This window comes from Schistocerca serialis, chromosome 10, assembly GCF_023864345.2.
Source record: "Schistocerca serialis cubense isolate TAMUIC-IGC-003099 chromosome 10, iqSchSeri2.2, whole genome shotgun sequence".
Classification (NCBI taxonomy): domain Eukaryota; kingdom Metazoa; phylum Arthropoda; class Insecta; order Orthoptera; family Acrididae; genus Schistocerca; species Schistocerca serialis.
Window position 1 is genome coordinate 160,569,051 of NC_064647.1, and position 13,879 is coordinate 160,582,929.

Consider the following 13,879-nt stretch of genomic DNA (forward strand, 5'->3'; position numbering starts at 1 on the left):
AGAGTTGGACGACATATTACTTCCTCCCACATAAGTCTCGCGAACACAACGAGAAAATTATAGAAATAGGAGCAGATACAGAGGCTTACCAACAATCATTCCTCCAACGCGCCATTAGCGAATGGAAGAGGGAAGGGGGAATCAGTTAGGAATCTTGCGGAGTACTGATTTACACTGCAGTAGTAGCCAAAGAAACTGGCACACCTGCCTAATATCGTGTAGGGCCCCCGCGAGCAGGCAGAAGTGCCGCAACACGACGAGGTATCGACTTGACTAATGCCTGAAGTAGTGCTGGAGGGGATTGAGAACATGAATCCTGCAAGGCTGTCCATAAATCCGTAAGAGTACGAGGGCGGGCCGATCTCAACAGCACTTTGCAAGTCGTCCCGATATGCGCAATAATGTTCATGTCTCGCGAGTTCGGTGGCCAGCAGAAGTGTTTCAACTAAGAAGAGTGTTCCTGGAGCCACTCTGTAACAATTCTGGACGTATGAGGTGTCGTATTATACTGGTGAAATTGCCCAAGTCAGTCGGAATGTACAATGGATATGAATGGATGCGGGTGATCGGACAGAATGCTTACGTACGTGTCACCTGTCAGAGTCAAGTCTAGAAGAATCAGGGGTCCTATACCACTCCAACTGCACACGCCCCACAAGGATACAGAGCCTCCACCAGCTCGAACAGTCCCCTACTACCATGCGGGGTCCATGGATTCATGAGGTTGTGTCCATACCCGTACACGTCCATCCGCTCGATACAATTTGAAACGAGACTCGTCCGACGAGGCAACATGTTTCCTGTCCAATATCGGTGTTGAAGGTGCCAGGCGAGGCGTAAAGCTTTGTGTCGTGCAGTCGTCTAGGGCACACGAGTGAGCCTTCGGCTCCGAAAGCCCATATCGATGATATTTCGTCGAACGGTTCGCACGCTGACATTTGTTAATGGCCGAGCATTGAAATCTGCAGCAATTTACGGATGGGTTGCACTTTTGTCTCGCTGAACGATTCTCTTCAGTCGCCGTTGGCCCCGTTCTTGCAGGATCTTTTTCCGGCCACAGCGATGATGGGGCATTTGATGTTTTACCAGACTTCGATATTCACAGTACACTCGTGAAATAGTCGTACGGGAAAATTCCCACTTGAGCGCTACCTCGGAGATGCTGTGCCCCTTCGCTCGTGCGTCGACTATAACATCATGTTCAAGCTCACTTAAATTTTGATAACCTGCCATTGTAGCATCACTAACCGATCTAACAACTGCGTCAGGCACATGTATTATATAGGCGTTGCCGACGGCAGCGGCGTATTCTGCCTGTTTACATACACTACTGGCCATTAAAATTGCTACACCACTAAGGTGACGTGCTACAGACGCGAAATTTAACCGACAGGAAGAAGATGCTGTGATATGCTTTTCAGAGCATTCACACAAGGTTGGCGCCGGTAGCGACACCTAAAATGTGCTGACATGAGGAAAGTTTCCAACCGATTTCTCATACACAAACAGCACTTGACCGGCGTTGCCTGGTGAAACGTTGTTGTGATACCTCGTGTAAGGAGGAGAAATGCGTACCATCACGTTTCCGACTTTGATAAGGTCGTATTGCAGCCTATCGCGATTGCGGTTTATCGTACCGTGACATTGCTGCTCGCATTGGTCGAGATCCAATGACTGTTAGCAGAATATGAAATCGGTGGGTTCAGGAGGGTAATACGGAACGCCGTGCTGGATACCAACGGCCTCGCATCACTAGCGGTCGATACGACAGGCATCTTATCCGCATGGCTGTAACGGATCGTGCAGCCACGTCTCGATCCCTGAGTTAACAGATGGGAACGTTTGCAAGACAACAACCATCTGCAGGAACAGTTCGACGACGTTTGCAGCAGCATGGACTATCAGCTCGGAGACCATGGCTGCGGTTACCCTTGACGCTGCACCACAGGCAGGAGCGCCTGCGATGGTGTACTCAACGACGAACCTGGGTGCACGATTGGCAAAACATCATTTTTTCGGATGAATCCAGGATCTGTTTACAGCATCACGATGGTCGCATCCGTATTTGGTGACATCGCGGTGAACGCACATTGGAAGTGTTTATTCGTCATCGCCATACTGGCGTATCACCCGGCGTGATGGTATGGGGTGCCATTGGTTACACGTCTCGATCACCTCTTGTTTGCATTGACGGCACTTTGAACAGTGGACGTTACATTTCAGATGTGTTACGACTCGTGGCTCTACCCTTCATTCGATCCCTGTGAAGCCCTACATTTCAGCAGGATAATGCACGACCGCATGTTGCAGTTCCTGTACGGGCCTTTCTGGATACAGAAAATGTTCGACTGCTGCCCCGGCCAGCACATTCTCCAGATCTCTCACCAATTGAAAATGTCTGGTCAATAGTGGCCGAGCAACTGGCTCGTCATAATACGCCAGTAACTACTCTTGATGAACTGTGATATCGTGTTGAAGCTGCATGGGCAGCTGTACCTGTACACGCCATCCAAGCTCTGTTTGACTCAATGCCCAGGCGTATCAAGGCCGTTTTACGGCCAGAGGTGGTTGTTCTGGGTACTGATTTCACAGGATCTATGCACCCAAATTGTGTGAAAATGTGATCACATGTCAGTTCTAGTATAATATATTTGTCCAATGAATAGCCGTTTATCATCTGCATTTCTTCTTGGTGTAGCAATTTTAGTGGCTAGTAGTCTATGTCTGCGTTTGAATACGCATGCCTATATCAATTTCTTTGGCGCTTCAGTGCAGATTTAGATACAGATGTGTTCCGGTGTGAACTCGAGATTCAGGCGCTTCAGTGTAGATTTAGATAAAGATGTGTTCCGTTGTGAACTCGAGATTCATGCGCTGTGTTGGAATGGCACCTATAGTCGTGAGCGAGTGCACGGTATCGGATCTCCATCGTCTGGGTGTGTGGGGGGCTATCAGCGCTCCAGATGACAGCCGATGCGATAACGGCGCCTGCAGAAAAAGGCAGTCATGGACGGTCAGGCCGCAGAATCGGCAGTGTGAGTTCGCCCACACGCGGGGGCGCTTCGGTCCGGAGCGCAATCACCTACCTGTCGCTGCTGCTGCTACCACCAACTGCCGCGTGAGGTCAGTCTCAACTGGGCGTCTGGATATCACATTACATCAGTCGCATTCCGTGCATACCACGGAGAACGCTCTGAGGAAACCCGGCAAAGACGCATCTTTTATTCAAGTGCAGTAACAGCGAAAAGGGAACGTTGTAGAATCATTATTGTTCATTGCATACGAGGGCTGTTCAAAAACTAAGGTGACTTTTCAAATTGCGCGGGCAACGTGCATTCGATTATCGGTTTATCGATCTTTTTTGTTGTTATATTGGTACACATGTCCCGAACATACGTTCACAGTGTCAAGCGTACAGCATACTCCGTTTGTTTTTGAAAGATAGAAAGATTAGACGACTCTTTGTGTGCTCGGCGATTTTCGATGATTAAAAAAAATGGAGCAAATAATTTGCATCAAATTTTGTGTGAAAAATGGAATCAAATGCTCTAAAACACTTGAAATGTTGACGGTGGTTCTGCGAGTCTGCTCTAAGCAAAAAAAAAAAGTTTACAAATGGTACAAGCTCTTCCAAGATGGCCGAGAAGGTGCCAATAACGAATCCCGCTCTGGACGCCCCAGCACATCAACAACAGATGGTAACGTCGAAGCTGTGAAGAAAGTTGTTTTGGAAAATCGTCGAATTACCGTAAGAGAAGTTGCTGAGGATGTTGGCATATCGGTCGGCTCCTGTCATGCAATTTTTTCGGGTGTTTTGGGTGTGAGACGTGTGCCAGCGAAGTTTGTCCAAAACCTTCTCAATTTTGATCAGAGGAAGCGTGCATGAGCATCGCTCAGGAGCTCTTGAATGACGCCAGTGATGATAGTGATTTACTCAAAAGGATCATAACTGGTGGCGAAAAAAGGGTTTACAGTTATGATGTCGAACACAAAGCCCAATAGTCTCAATGGAAGCATCCGAGAGCCAAGACCGTAAAATACACGCAAAGTTCCGTTAAACGTCAAAGTTTAGCTCACTGTTTTTTTTTTTTAAATTTCCGGGGCATTGTGCATCATGAATTTTTGCTCAAGGTCGTGCGATCAATGAGTATTACCTTGACGTAATGCGCCGTTTGCAAGAAGCAATACACAAAAAACGAAAGGAATTGTGCAAAAACAATTCATGGCTATTGCATCACGACAATGCACCTGCTCATTTATCGTTGCTTGTTAGAGTTTTTTGGCCAACAACAATGCGACAATCATGCCTCAGCCACCATATTCACCGGATTTGGCCCCCTGCGACTTTCTCCTGTTCCCAAAACTGAAGACACCTATGAAAGGACGAAAATTTTCAACGACTGAGGAAATAAAAAGTGCATCGCTGAAAGAAATCAAGGCTGTACCAAAAAGTGCCTCTGAAAAATGCTTTGAGGATTGGAAGAAGCGTTGGCGCAAGTGTATGGTATCTGGGGGGGATTACTTTGAAGGCGAAAACATGAATATTGATGGATAAATAAATATTTTTTCATAAAAATATAAAGTCACCTTACTTCTTGAACACAACTCGTATATTAGTGGTGTAACAGACAACGTCGGAAGTTACACGAGAGTTTTCGCGCAATATTTTATTTAATGTGATTTAGCCAGGCAGACGAAACAACAATGCCCACACTGAGATTAACAAGGCGTTTGAATGTGTAGAACGTGTTACACTCTTAGAACAATTGAAGTTTTACGGAACTAGTCGCTTTACACACAGTTGGTTTGAATCATACTTAACAAACAGAATGCAAAAACTCGTGCTGAATACATCAGTTTTGGAAGGGTACAAAATTTAAGTGTCTGGGGAAAAATCACAGAGGGAGTCCTACAGGGTTCAATTTTGGGCCCATTCCTATTTCTTACGTGTATAAATGACCTTCCACTTAACATTCAATAAGCAGAATTGGTACTTTTTACAGATGATACTAGTGTTATAATAAATCCCAGTAAAGAGAAAGCAACAGAAGAGTTGGTAAATCATATTTTCCATAGAATTATTTAGTGGTTTTCTGAAAATGGACTCTCCCAAAATTTTTAGAAAACCCACTATACTCATTTCTGTACAACAAATAAAGAGTCTACTTTCGCTCTTCGTATAGTTGCTAGTCTTGGAAAGAAACTGTGGTGTCACCGCCAGACACCACACTTGCTAGGTGGTAGCTTTAAATCGGCCGCGGTCCATTAGTACATGTCGGACCCGCGTGTCGCCACTGTGTGATCGCAGACCGAGCGCCACCACAAGGCAGGTCTCGAGATACCCCAGTTGTACAGACGACTTTGCTAGCGACTACATGGACGAAGCATTGCTCATTAGCCGAGCCAATAGTTAGAATAGCCTTCAGCTAAGTCAATGGCTACGACCTAGCAAGGCGCCCTTAGTAACATTGCATGTATCTAAAGAGTCTCACTTGTATCGCCACATCCAAAAAGGATGGATTAAAGTTAAGTATTCCAGAAGCTACGCACTTTTCTTTATAGCATTCATTAAGTATCCTGTTTCAGATCATCAAGTCCGCCTGCTTGCTTAATGGCCGCCTCCCTTAAATAATGTGCGTAGTGTTGGCAATCTGTCAACACTACAGAAACGAATTAACCTACTGATACATTTTGCGTATTTCCATGCAATAATATCTCATGGAATAATTTTGAGGGGTAACTCATCACTTAGAAAGAAAGTATTGATTCTGCAAAAGCGGGCAGTAAGAATAATAAGTGATGTTCACCCACATTCCTCTTCAAGGAGTTTGGCAACTTAACTGAACAGTCGCGGAACATATATCAGCAGTGAAATTCATTCTAAATAATCCATCTTAGTTAGAAAAGAAGAGTGATGTACATACCTACAATACTAGATGTAGAAATAATGACCTTTATTACCCGCTACTAAAGCTGTCAGAAGCCCAGAAAGGAGTGCAGTATAAGGCAACAAAAACAATGATCATTTGCTTAATACCACAAAATATCTAACAAGCAGCAAAGCATATTTTAAATCTAACTTAAAATCGCCTCTTCTGGAAATATTGATTGGTAACTGTTAAAAACCATTCAAAAGCGAAGAATGCAAAAAATATTTTTTATTCAAGACAACCGGTTTCAACAGTCTTAGCTGTCTTTGTCAGGTCTTGAACATTTTTATAGTAAAACATGTTCATTTTATGCTGTACCTCATGCACAAGATGTAAAGTGGATAAAACTCAGTACATTTGGACAAAGAGCTGTGTGTCTTTTAATATTTTAGGGATGACAAACGTTATAATGTGCTGAGTTTTATCCACTTGACATCTTGTGCATGAAGTTCAGTGTAAAATGAACATGTTTTACTCCAAAAAAATGTTGAAGACCTACAGCTGACAGCTAAGGCTGCTGAAACCGGTTGTCTTGAATAAAAAATATTTTGTGCGAGCTTGGCTTTTGAATGGTTTTTAACAATCTCGACAAATCCTTCTATTCCTGGGACGAATTTCTATTTTAAATCTTACACTCTGAAAAGAATCTGGACTTCGAATGTAGTTTGAAGAATAGGACTAAATATAAAATAATGTCTCGGTTAATGTTAAAACCTAATCATGTAAAAGTGTCTTGTCAACCGACTCATTCCACATAACTGCGACAGAAGACTCGTTCAAATAATTTATGGAACACGTAACTTACTAACTAATAAGTTTGTAGTGCGATATCTCCCTCTGTCATTCTAGAAAATCCAACCAGTACCCTTAAAGAGTAGCAGGAGTTCCCTTTCTAGATCTCCATTCCCCACAGTTTCGTCAGGAATTAATGACCCTAACGTTTTGTGTCTTTTGGCTGCGAATGCTTTGCGCTGGACGATTAAATGTGGTGTGCGCATTCATCTCCCGTAGCACTCAATCTGCTCTCAGGGGCCTCTTTTTGTATTCCCATTGTCTGTAGGTGCTTCCTGGAGTTCCCTTGACCAGGCATTACACGTATCATGAGTTAATCTGCCTCCTGTTTAAGCCCAGGAGAACACAGAGGAACTCGTGTCGAAATGATTAAAAATTCTTGTAAAATAAAGGAGCACAAGAAAATGCTTCTTAAAGGTGAAAAAATCACCTTTTAGTATAATCTAACGTACCTTACTTAAAAATCGCTTACAATTCTATGTTTGGAATGTTTTACATTTTTTTTTCAAACAAATGCTTGCATATTTCCCGTTCTGTCCCACCTACCGGGCAAAATGGGATAAGGGAATTTCTTGCAAAATTCTTGCATAAATTCCTGCAAAAAAATAAATATATTTTTTGAAATGTACTTGTATCAGGAAATGAGCGGAGAGAACGGTGAACAATCACTTTCTGCCCCGTCCCATTTCCGCCGTAAGAACACAGTTCAGGTTAAAAACTTTTATGGGGCTTAATAAAATGGTTCAAATGGCTCTGAGCACTATGGGACTTAACATCTGAGGTCATCACTCTCCTAGAACTTAGAACTACTTAAACCTAACTAACCTAAGGACACCACACACATCCATGCCCGAGGCAGGATTCGAACCTGCGACTGTAACGGTCGCGCGGTTCCAGACTGGAGCGCCTAGAACCGCACGGCCACACCGGCCGGCATATGGGGCTTAATAACTGACAGGTTTAAACGTAACTAACATGTAGCGAATGGTATGCATTTTAAGAGTACACGTCATTTAAGGATGTACAATTAACAATTAACGGATTATCTTGCGATTAAAATCGCCAAAAACTATAAAAACACAACAGTAAAAGTTAAGGTCAACCGTTCACTTACAAGTCGCACTCCAAATCAATTCAAAATGATTGCGACACCTTCCCTACCATTCAGAGACATAGCTACGTGTCGCTGCAGTGGGTTCCAGCACTCTCCAGTCCATAAAACAGCACACCCTCGCTGTTCCCCGCTATCCATTTCTTCCCCGAGTTCCTAAACTTCTCTTTAATCACAGTTTCAGCATCATTAGCTTGCCAAGTCTTTCTTTTTGGATTTTAGTTCAATATTCCACGTGTTGCCTCTTAATCCAGCTGTGTAGTTTACATTTTACCCTCGCCCTGCTGATGGATAGGACAGATTCTGTTCCAGCAAATGGAGTCATCACCTCAGCCCTGGCGAGTCTCTTAGCTTATTCTTCACCACAGACTTACTCTGTTGCTTTCCCCTATGTGACGTCCCCTCTCCCCTTTTGTTGTCGCTGTTGATGTTGAGCCGCTACTGCTACGGCTCGGTCGGTGGAATGGAGACGCGACGCGCAGTGATGGTTGTCCCCGTCGGATAACGTGGAACATCACCTGAAAACCTCTAAAGAAAATTGCTCCTCGCGTAATGTATGAAAGTCCGTTTGCGAGTCCGCACAGTCTTCTCAGCGATGCGAACTGCTGATTTTAATTGTCTGTTATGGTTTTTTGATGATTTGCTATGCCCGGTTAGTTAGTTACTGCAGTACTGAGTGAATCATTCATCACCGGCGTCGTTTCACACCAAACTGAAGCGAGGAAAAATTCATTTGCGGTTCAGTATCAGTAGTTGTTGTTACGTTTCTAGGCAGAATTGTTCACTACGGCTCGACGCAAATCCAGAGATACTCTATAATACTATCTTGCTTTCGTGCGTCGTGATATTATTTCGCCTAAACACTCCTTTCAATGCTCAATGTTCCTCAAGTCACTCTTTCAATTAAAATGTTCATAGTTAATTAATTTTGATCATCAACTATCACACAGTTCAATTAATGATGGAGCCAACACGTGAGATTTTCATTTCTGACGAACAATTTTATTGTTCCTTTTTAGCAGTTATTTTATAATCATCACACCACGCGCACACCGATGGATCAGATCAATTACGATTCTTTTAAATTCGGTGATCGTGACAATTACGACAACTTTTACAATCGGAGTATTTGTATTATCTTCGTGTGGTCGTATTAATGTTTCCTACTCCAGGCTAGTCAGGTATTGCAGTCTTCGATACTATGTCCATTCTTCGTTGCAACTGTTCACTTCGATGATGGTTGAGTCCAACAATAATATCTCCAATAATTAAAGTTCATTAACTCGTCGTACACTCTCAGAATATCACTTCAGTTCAAGTTCTCAAGTCAGAATAACTGAGAACAAAGTCCGCGCATCTCTATCACACAATATTACTTTTTTTTAAATAGATACAATCTCGTAGCGTTCCGTTTGTAATACTATAACAAACGGTGCTCTGTCTGGACTTGATAGCAAGCAACTAGCAAGCGACTAACTTTTCCATGATCGAGCATTGTAGACGCATTGAATTTCCTTTTTGCCGCGTTTACAACTCTCTTTCACAATAAATGTTATCTACGATCGACATATTACTTTGGACTTAACTTTCGTCGCACTGATTTGCAATTATTACTAAGATGTTTGATAGCTAATTAAAAATAACCTTTCTTTCTAGCTTTACATCATGACATACTCAGTAATTATTGAAATTGGTGTTCATCAAAACTTTAAAGTGTTATATTAACGTTAAAGTTGTCGTATCTGTCAGGATAACACTGTTCCGTACTTTAAATTATCATGATATTCTTATTTGGGTTTTCGGGTTTCTTGGGGTGTTACATCTAGCCTTACTAGGGTTTCACGGAATTTTGCGACGACCTTTGACCTCGCTGCATGGTCTGATAGAGATTTCATATCTGCTGCTTGTCTGAATGAATGTCGATACCACGAAGCTTGTATGCAAACTGCACAAGAGTCCGATAATAATGAAATAAGAAGTATGTAATACGCATTGATCTAGTGGATAAGTCGAGTGCTTTACAAGGTTTTTCGCTGATGATGTAATATAAAGAGCAGTGCAACGCTACAAACTGAAGGAAAATACAGGCAGACAAAACAGTTTGCTGATCTAACATACAGGATGAGGGAGGACGTCAAACAGAATAACTCCTTCAGAGTTCCTTAAGACCATCGCCATGACTTTACCAGCTGAGGGTGCAGCTTTGAACTTTCTCTTCGAAGGAGAAGTGGTGTAGCGCCACCTCACGGTTTGCCTGTGATGATGTTTGGCAGAAAATTGCTACGATCAGCCTCGTAAGGCGCAAGCAATTCGCTGGTTCTTCGTTGCTCTGTATGGTCTTCTGTTAGGCGGCGAGGAACCCAGCGGAAACACACCTTCGGGTTCCCCAGCTGGTGGACGAGTGCGTCAGCACTGTTCAATTGACCAGCGAGGTGTCTGTCGATCACCTCGAATGAGAGTGTCCGCACGTTCCCACATTGTAGGAGTCACAGCTGTGTGCGACCGGCCGGCGCTTGGTATATCAGACTGGTTCCCGCTTTTTTGTTACGATGATGACAGATGCCTCACCCAACGACTCACCGTGATTTTGTTCCCTGCCAGGTCTCCGCAGACACTCTGGAAGCGCCTATGAATATCTGGGATACTCTGGTTTTCCGACAAAATAAATTCAGTCACAGCTCTCTGCTTTGAACACTCGCCCGTTTCAGACGCCATTTTTAAGGCTACGTATACCGCCTCCACCTATCAGCATTAAACTATAGGGGTTGAAGTAATATTTCAGCATTTTTACAGCCGGACTTTGTCGGGAAAAAATGTGTTGTATCGCTTATTGACCTCCCCTCATATGATTGCACGACTGTAGAAGAAGTGCTGGAAGCAGTCACACCCATAAATCTGTGGGAGTATGAGCACAGAACGATCACATAAAACTAATCGATGGAAATATAGATGCCAGACGGAGATGCGTTAGATGAATGCTCAGGCAGTATACACTGATACACCAATGAAACTGTTATAGCTAAGAGTAATCAAATGCAGAGATATACAATATTGGCCATTAAAATTGCTACACCAAGAATAAATGCAGATGATAAACGGGTATTCATTGGACAAATATATTATACTAGAACTGATATGTGATTAGATTTTCACGCAATTTGGATTCATAGAGCCTGAGAAATTAGTACCCAGAACAACCACCTCTGGCCGTAAAACGGCCTTGATACGCCTGGGCATTGAGTCAAACAGAGCTTGGATGGCGTGTACAGGTACAGCTACCCATGCAGCTTCAACACGATACCATAGTTCATCAAGAGTAGTGACTGGCGTATTGTGACGAGCCAGTTGCTCGGCCACCATTGACCAGACGTTTTCAATTGGTGAGAGATCTGGACAATGTGCAGGCCAGGGCAGCAGTCGAACATTTTCTGCATTCAGAAAGGCCCGTACAGGACCTGCAACATGCGGTCGTGCATTATCCTGCTGAAATGTAGGGTTTCGCAGGGACCGAATGAAGGGTAGAGCCACGGGTCGTAACTCATCTGAAATGTAACGTCCACCGTTCAAAAAGTCGTCAATGCGAGCAAGAGGTGACCGAGACGTGCAACCAATGGCACCTCATACCATCATGCCAGGTGATACGCCAGTATGGCGATGACGAATACACGCTTCCAATGTGCATTCACCGCGATGTCGCCAAACACGGATGCGACCATCATGATGCTGTAACACAACCTGGATTAATCCGAAAAAATGACGTTTTGCCATCGTGCACCCTGGTTCGTCGTCGAGTACACCATCGCAGGCGCTCCTGTCTGTGATGCAGCGTCAAGGGTAACCGCAGCCATGGTCTCCGAGCTGATAGTCCATGCTGCTGCAAACGTCGTCGAACTGTTCGTGCAGATGGTAGTCGTCTTGCAAACATCCCCATCTGTTGACTCAGGGATCGAGACGTGGCTGCACGATCAGTTACAGCCATGCGAATAAGATGCCTGTCATCTCGACTGCTAGTGATACGAGGCCGTTGGGATCCAGTACGGCGTTTCGTGTTACCCTCCTGAACCCACCGATTCCATATTCTGCTAACAGTCATTGGATCTCGACCAACGCGAGCAGCAATGTCGCGATACGATAATCCGCAATCGCGATAGGCTACAATCCGACCTTTATCAAAGTCGGAAACGTGATGGTACGCATTTCTCCTCCTTACACGAGGCTACACAACAACGTTTCACCAGGCAACGCCGGTCAAGTGCTGTTTGTGTATGAGAAATCGGTTGGAAACTTTCCTCATGTCAGCTCGTTGTAGGTGTCGTCACCGGCGCCAACCTTGTGTCAATGCTCTGAAAAGCTAATCATTTGCATATCACGGCATCTTCTTCCTGTCGGTTAAATTTCGCGTCTGTAGCACATCATCTTCGTGGTGTAGCAATTTTAATGGCCAGTAGTGTATAAACAGGCAGAAGACGGCGCTGCGGTCAGCAACGCCTATATATGACAACAAGTGTCTGGCGCAGTTGTTAGTTCGGTTACTGCTGCTGCAATGGCAGGTTCGCAAGAGTTAAGAGAGTCTGAACGTGGTGTTATACTCGGCGTACGAGCGATGCGACACAGCATCTCCGAGGTAGGGATGAAATGGGGATTTTCCCGTAGGACCATTTAACGAGTGTTCCGCGCGTATCAGGAATCCGGTAAAACATCAAATGTGCGACATGCCTACGGCCGAAAAAGGTCCTGAAAGAACGGGACCAACGACGACTGAAGAGAATCGTTCAACGTGCCACAAGTGCGACCCTTGCTCAAATTTCTGCAGATTTCAGTGCTGGGCCATCAACGAATGTCAGCGTGCGAACCATTCGACGAAATATCATCCATATGGGCTTTTGGAGCCGAAGGCCCACTCATGTACCATTGATGACTGCAAGACACACAGCCTTACGCTTCACCTGGGACAGTCAACACCGACATTGGACTGTTGACTGCTGGCAACATGTTGCGTGGTCGGACGAGTCTCGTTTCAAATTGTATCGAGCGGATGGACTTGTACGGGTATGGAGACAACCTCATGAATCCATGAACCCTGTATGTCAACAGGGGACTGTTCAAGGTGGTGGAGGCTCCCTAATGGTGTGGAGTGTGTGCAGCTGGAGTGATATGGGACTCCTGATACGTCTAGATACGGTTCTGACAGCTGACACGTATATAACCATTCTGTCTGATCATCTGCATCCAGTCATACCCTTTGTGCATTCCGGAGGACTTGGGCAATTCCAGCACGACAATGCGACACCCCACACATCCAGAATTGCTACAGAGTGGCTTCAGGAACACACTTCTGAGTTTAAACACTTCCGCTGGCCACCATAGTCCCCCGACATGAACATTATTGAGCACATCTGGAACGGCTTTCAACGTGCTGTTCAGAAGAGTACTCCACGTACTCTTGGGGAATTATGGACAGCCCTGCAGGATTCGTGGTGTCAGTTGCCTCCAGCACTACTTCAGACATTAGTCGAGTCCATACCACGTCGTGCTGCGGCACTTCTGCATGCTCGCGGGCTGCTACACAATATTAGGCAGGTGTATTAGTTTCTTTGGCTCTTCAGTGTAGTCCACCCACATACACAACCCATGTTCGAGCGAAACTTGACTAACGTTGAGCACTGTGGGACCTGCACCGGAAACCTCCTCCGCTCCAACCAGGATGGATCCCGAGAACAACGATCACCTGAAACCCAACTCACACTTTTCTCAGATGACGTACTGTAAGCTTTGGATCAAGGCAGTCAAGTAGATGCAGTATTTCTTGAATTCCGAAAATCATTCGATTCAATACCACATCTACGCTTATTATCAAAAGTACGGTCATGCGGGGTAACAAGCGAAATTTGTGACTGGGTTGACGATTTTTTGTTAGGAACGACGCAGCATGCTATCGTGGATCGAGAGTCATCGTCAGTTGGAGAAGTAAATTCAGGTATGCCCTACGGAAGTGTGTCCGAACCCTTTGTGTTCATGTTGTATATTATTTACCTTGCGGAAAGTA